The following is a 6846-nucleotide window of genomic DNA, read 5'->3' on the forward strand; positions in this document are numbered from 1 at the left end:
ATCTATGGTTCATTTTAACAGAGATGTGTCCTCCCATTCCTGGCTCAAATACAAACCAAACTGTTCGAGATGCATACGATAGATGGATCAGGGCTAATGACAAAGCCCATGCCTATATCCTTGCCAGCATATCTGATGTCTTGGCAAAGAAACACGAGAGTATAAGTATTGCCAAAGAGATTATGGAATATCTCCATGAGATGTTTGGACTGTAGGATTGTATCAGCAACAGCGGAAGCACAAGGATCATCTAAGCATTCAAATTCACTAATTTTGGAAAAATATTAAGCATGCACTTGCAGAAAAACAAGTGAGTTTCAAGACATACCTCTAGTAGAACTTCTTCAAAGCTCCTTCTATAGCTGCTATCTTCCCAAATCGTGTTGTGGACCACCTCATGATCTTCCCCACTATTCTCTTGGTGCTTTGGATTGAGTTGTGGGATTCAAAACAAGTTTGAATCAAGGGATGAAGGAGAAATGCTCACTGCAGTAATCTTGTTGAAGAACTCTTTCTTCAACCCGAAATTTCTCTAAAATTCTCTATAGATTGCATCATCGATTTTCACTCCAATTTCTTCATTATATTGCAGATCAACATGCAAAGGAGAGACTTGCATGAGTTACACCTCATGCTTGGAGAAGACAAGGCAAAGAAAATGCTTCATGTGTGAGCAAGTTGAAAGATGGATAATGGAAAAACCAATTTTTCCATTTGTGTGTTTTGTTTTCTCTTTTTCAATTTTATCTCAAAAATAAAAATCCATAGTTGCACTCCCCTCACTGTAGATATATTATGTCCACATGATTTAACCATAATCAACAAGTTGACCCTTTACAGGTTGTTCGCAATAACGACTAGATCAAATATCTGTTTTACCCCTGAGATTACACCTTATTCCTCAAGTCCCTACTGATCCTCTAATGAACAACTGGTTTTTTTATCCAATCACTAAACCAAACTCTCTTAGTCCAGTGAGAGGGTGAGGCCTCTTGTTCAAGACCTAGATTTAGTACTTGAGAGACCAATCTTTCTCCTATACCTAAATCGAGTAGGCGTGAACTTCTTCTTGCACCCTATGTCCCCAGTTATCTATCCGATCTTACCCCTGAAATGAGAGTCTTATTGAGCTGGCGCTGTTGAGCCAACCCTCAACTATGCAAATCTAAGGGCATTGCCGAATAAATAGGAGTTCATAGTTAGCTCAGGATTAAGATTGAGTTACCTAGGTCATCTAGGTAAAATAGTCAGTCTTATATAGTAAACAACGTTATAAAATAAGAGTGACTTATTTATTGGTCCTGATCTTATGCAAACTCATTGCATAGAACACCCCCACACCTCATGTCATAATATATATGAATTAGGATCACATCGTATGTAGCACTTTACAACTCTTTGTAACAACTACAGAGTAGTCCGCATTCAATGATGTTACCAGAATAAGGTACCCAACCTCATTCATGTACCACAGATCATTTTGACTATTTACTCGAACTTGATCAACTCTTATGTCTCCACATAAAGTTCAAGTACTCATACAATAGTCATGGGTCTTAGTTTATTGGAGTTAGACTTTCATACAATTTATGAAAGCAATAATAAGTTATAGAAAATGTTTATCATTTTACAAACTGCGAGTTTGATGACATAAAACCCAACATGGACAACCGTCCTTCTCCCTTAGGCATGATGCTATTAAATACATTTACAACTTCCATATGAAAAAAGGGGCCTCTGTTAGAGAATATGTCCTGGACATGATGGTCCATTTCAATGTGGCAGAAGTAAATAGGGCTATCATTGATGATAAAAGTCAAGTTGGTTTTATTCTAGAATCTCTTTCGAAGAGTTTTCTGCAGTTCTATATGAACACGCTTATGAATAAAATAGAATATAACTTGACTACTTTACTCAATGAGCTACAGGCTTACCAGACTATGATGAGAGCAAAATGTCTGGAACCGGATGTAAATGTTACTACCGCTGAGAAGAGAGGAATGACCTCCAAAAAGCCTAATGTTGCTTCTTCTGTTGGGTTTGATGCCCTAAATCTCGTAGGGTTCTGTAGTTTGTAAACCATGTATGAACAAACATTTTCTATGATTAATAATATTTGATATTTTATCCACTCTGTCTATGAAATATATGATATTTTAGTTGTATTAACCATAAACCAATAAACTAAGATCCATGGTTATCATTATAACTTAAACATGTATGTGGAGACATACAAGTGGATCGTGTTTAAGTGATAACCTAAATGGTCTGTAGTATATGGATAAGGCTGGGTACCTTATCCTGGTGACACTACGAGTATGACTCGCTTCGTAGGTGTTACAAATGTTGTAAAGTGCTACGAATGATCTAATCTTGATCATTCATGTGTTAGGCATGCGAGCGGGGATATTCTATACAAAGAAGTTTGTATAAGACCAGACCACGAAATGTTTAGTCTTGTTATATAACGTTGTTCATAATTGAGACTTTCATTTCACTGGGATGAACATAGGTAACATGACCTTAATTCTGAGTGAGTTGTGAACTCTTGCCTATGAGAGTAGTCCTTTGATTTGTATGTGTGAGAGTGGCCATATTGCTGACTCAACAAGCATACCATTTTGGGGATTCGTTTGATTGGAGAGCTGGGAACTTAACTACATAAGATGGAATTCATTCCTTCCCTGAAGCAGGGGTAAGTAGATAAATTGCTCCCTTAAGGACCGATTCCAGGTCTTGAACAATGTGGTGCCACACCCTCTCTTGGCCTGAGAGGGGTTTAGTCATAGTGGGACTATGATCTATTGTTCATTAGAGGGATCAGAGGTACTTAAGGAGTTATATGTAACTACAAGGGAAAAATGGTAATATTATCACATAATTAATATATTATAAATAAATATGATAACCAACTTATCATATTATATTTATAACCCATAGTTTTAATATTTCATCATATGAAACATATAAACCATAGTTCTTTTTCTATTTTATGGTATTTAATATAAATCATATTTATATTAATTCCTCCAATTAATGTATCTAATACATCATACCAATTCTATCACATATAATTGAATTTCCTCTTGTTAATTTGAACACTTCAAACTAACCCAAAATCTAATTCTTAACTTGAACCTATTGAGCTACCAAGGGGACCTCATGGACATGTAGCTTGAAGCTCCAACGGTACGTGAATAACTAACTAAACTCTTTAGTCACGAGATCCACCATCCGTTAACTATTGGTCACTCCATTAAAGACTGATAACTGCACTCTTCTCACTACAGATATATTTTTGTGTCCATATAATCAATTATTAGTGTGATAACCCTTCACAAATCGCTCGTAAGTACAACTGAGCCAATTTACCATTTTTCCCCTATAGTTACATCTAACTCCTTAAGTACCACTGATTCCTCTAATGAAAAATAAGTCATAGTTCTACTATGACTGAGTCCTCTTTTCCAAAGAGAGGGTGTGATCACTATGTTTAAGACCCAGAATCAGCCCTTAAGGAAGTAATTTATCTACTTACCCTTGCTTTGGGGAAGGAGTGAATTCCATCTTGTGTAGTTGAGTTCCCAACTCTCCAATCAGACGAATCCCCAAAAAGGTAGGCTTGTTGAGTTGGCAATCTGGTTACTCTCACCCATACTAATCAAAGGACCGCCCTCACAGGTAGGAGTTCCCAACTCACTCAGGATTAAGGTCATGTCACCTATGTCATTTTAGTGAAATGTAAATCTCAATTATCAACGGCGTTATATAAAGAGACTAATCATCTCGTGGTTCGGTCTTATACAAACTCTTTGTATAGGTCACCCTCGCTCGCATGTCTCCATACGAAAGGTCAGGATCATACCATTTATAGCACTTTACAACACTTGTAAACATCTACAAAGTGGGTCTCACCAAGATAAGGTATCTCTCCTTTATCCTTATATTACAGACAATTTAGGTTATTACTTAAGGCGGTTCACTTGTATGTTTCACATACATGCTTAAGTTACATGAAATAACCACGGATCTTAGTTTATTGGATATGAGTAAATGCATATAACATAACATTTATTTTATTAATAATCATGTGTACAAAAAGCTTACAAACTACGAGACCACTGGGAGAATTAGGACACCAATCCCAACAATCTTCCACTTGTCCTAATGCCTCGGGAAACTAATGTACAATACATAAAAATAGTACAATGTACAATAAACTATGGCATACTCTATACCTTATTATCATCTCCCACTAGCCATAGACAAGGTGTCGCATGTTCTGTAGACCCAGACTCTCCAGATGATCCTCAAACACTTTAGCCGTGAGAGCCTTTGTAAACGGATCAACAATGTTGTGCTCTGACGCGATCTTTGTGACTATCACATTACCGTGATGCACAATCTCCCTGATCAAATGATACTTTCGTTCAATATGCTTGCCTCTTTGGTGACTCTGAGGTTCTTTAGAATTTGCCATAGTCCCGCTGTTATCACAATAGAGAGTGATCGACAAAGACATATTTGGAACAACTTCCAAATTTGAAAGGAACTTCCTAAGCCAAACAACCTCTTTAGCAGCTTCACAAGTGGCTACTTAATCAACTTCCATAGTGGAGTCCGCGATGCATCCTTGCTTGATGCTTCACCAAACTACAACCCTCCATTCAGAGTGAACACTGACCCTGATGTCGATTTCCGAGAATCTCTATCAATCTGAAATTCAGAGTCTGTGTATCCTGTAAGGATCAAATCCTTATCTTCATACACCAGCATATAGTCTCTAATTCTCCAAAGATACTTGAGAATCGTTTTGACCGCCGTCTTGTGATCTAATCCTGGATTGGACTGATATCGATTGACAATCCCTACTACATAACAAATGTCAGGTCTAGTACATAACATTGCATACATGAGGCTTCCAACAGCTGAAGCATAGGGAATCCGTCTCATTTCCTCAACCTCTTGAGGTGTCTTAGGACATTGTTCCTTAGATAAAACAATTCCATGCCTGAAGGTTAATAAACCCATCTTGGAATTCTGTATCGAATACCTAATCAATCTCTTGTCAATGTACGATGCCTGAGACAAGGCTAACCTCTTTTTCTTATGATCTCAAATGATTTGGATCCTTAGAACATACTGCGCCTCTCCTAAATCTTTCATTTGGAATTAGGCGGCTAGCCACGTTTTAGTGTCAGTCAGAAAACCTACATCATTCAGAATGGGTAGGATATCATTCACATACAACACCAGGAAAGCTACTGAGCTATTGGTGATTTTCTTGTAAACACAAGGCTCATCAACATTTTGATCAAAGCCAAATGATTTGATTGCACTATCAAATCTAATGTTCCATGTTCTAGATGCTTGTTTCAGCCCATAAATGGACTTATTAAGCTTGCAAACCTTTTGCTCTTGATCTGGAATAATGAATCCCTCTAGTTGAGTCATGTAAATGGTCTCCTCAAGATTACCATTTAGAAAGGTAGTCTTGATGTCCATTTGCCATATCTCATAATCATAAAATGTGGCTATCGACAGGAGAATCTTGATAGACTTCAACATGACAACAGGTGAAAAAGTTTCCTCATAGTCCACTTAATCAACCTGGGTATAACCTTTTGCCACGAGTATAACCTTAAAGGTCTGCACCTTTCCATCTGCACCTCGTTTTCTCTTGTAGATCCACTTACACCCCATAGGTTTTACCCTATCAGGCTAATCCACAAGTTCCCAGACGGAATTAAAATACAGAGACTCCATTTCCTGATTCATGGCTTTAATCCACTCATCTTTGTCAATATCCTCCATTGCTTGCTTATAAGACATGAATCCTCAACTCCATCATCAGACATGATGTTTTGGGCTTCATTCAAACCCATGTAGCGGTCCGGTGGGTTTTTTACCCTCCCACTACATCGAGGCAGTCTCAACTCTTGAGATGGTTGACTAGATGAACCAACATCAACAACTCTTGTTGATCTATTAGCCTGTTCAACAACTCTTGTTGAACTCTCAGTAATCTCACTAGAAATCTCATGTAAAACAAGCTTGCTTCATGGCTTATGATCCCTGATGTGGTCTTCTTCCAAGAAGATGGCATTTGTCGACACAAACACCTTAATCTCACTCGGATCATAGAAGTATCCACCCCTTGTTTCTTTGGGGTAGCCTACAAAGAGGCAAACTTTCGAACGCGGTTCCAACTTTTTATGGTTAGCCACAAGCATGTGGGCCGAACATCTCCAAATCTTGAAGTGGCGTAAACTACCTTTACGGCCTCTCCATAGCTCAAAAGGTGTTTCAGAAACACTTTTCAAGGGAATGTTGTTCAAAATATAACATGCAGTCTCCACTGCAAATCCCCAAAACGAGTATGGAAGATAAGCATAACTCATCATAGACCGAACCATGTCCAACAGGGTTCTGTTTCTCCTTTCTGATACACTATTATGCTGAGGTGTACTTGAGGCCAAGAGTTGGGATGTGATTCCATGTTCTATCATATAGTTATGAAATTCTAAGTCCATATACTCTCCACCACGATCAGATCGTAGTGTTTATATCTTATTACCTAACAAGTTTTCAACTTCAACCTAATACTCCTTGAACTTTTCAAGAGTGTCAGACTTATGTTGCATTAGGTATAGATACCCGTATCTTGAATAATAATCTATGAAAGAGATGAAATATTCATACCCATCTCGAGCTCTTACACTCATTGGACCACAAAGGTCTGAATGTATAAGCTCCAAGATTTCCTTAGCTCTATAACCTTTTCCAATAAAAGGTCATTTGTTCATCTTACCTTCAAGGCATGATTCACATACCGACAAAGAGTTT

Source organism: Benincasa hispida, chromosome 1, assembly GCF_009727055.1.
Source record: "Benincasa hispida cultivar B227 chromosome 1, ASM972705v1, whole genome shotgun sequence".
Lineage (NCBI taxonomy): Eukaryota > Viridiplantae > Streptophyta > Magnoliopsida > Cucurbitales > Cucurbitaceae > Benincasa > Benincasa hispida.